Below are 262 nucleotides of genomic sequence, written 5' to 3'. Positions count from 1 at the left end.
CAAACTTGTAGGCTAACAGCATAAAGGTATTAAAATATATGGCCCTCATCACCGTACTGTAGAGTTTATATTATGCGTACACAAATTAGATATGGATGAACAACACTATCTGTGCTTACAATATCCTTATATTTTGGTCAGTAAGTTTTACCGTACTTGAATGTGTGTTCGGTCCGGTTTTATTCAGTGAAGCTACACACTAGGTTGTCCTAGTATAAATGGGCCTTAATAACTTAGGATTAGAACACTGTTTAGTATAGGA

Source organism: Antedon bifida, chromosome 3, assembly GCF_963402885.1.
Source record: "Antedon bifida chromosome 3, ecAntBifi1.1, whole genome shotgun sequence".
In the NCBI taxonomy this organism is placed as follows: Eukaryota; Metazoa; Echinodermata; class Crinoidea; order Comatulida; family Antedonidae; genus Antedon; species Antedon bifida.
The sequence above is the reverse complement of the archived record's forward strand: the minus strand, read 5'-3'. Positions refer to the sequence as shown.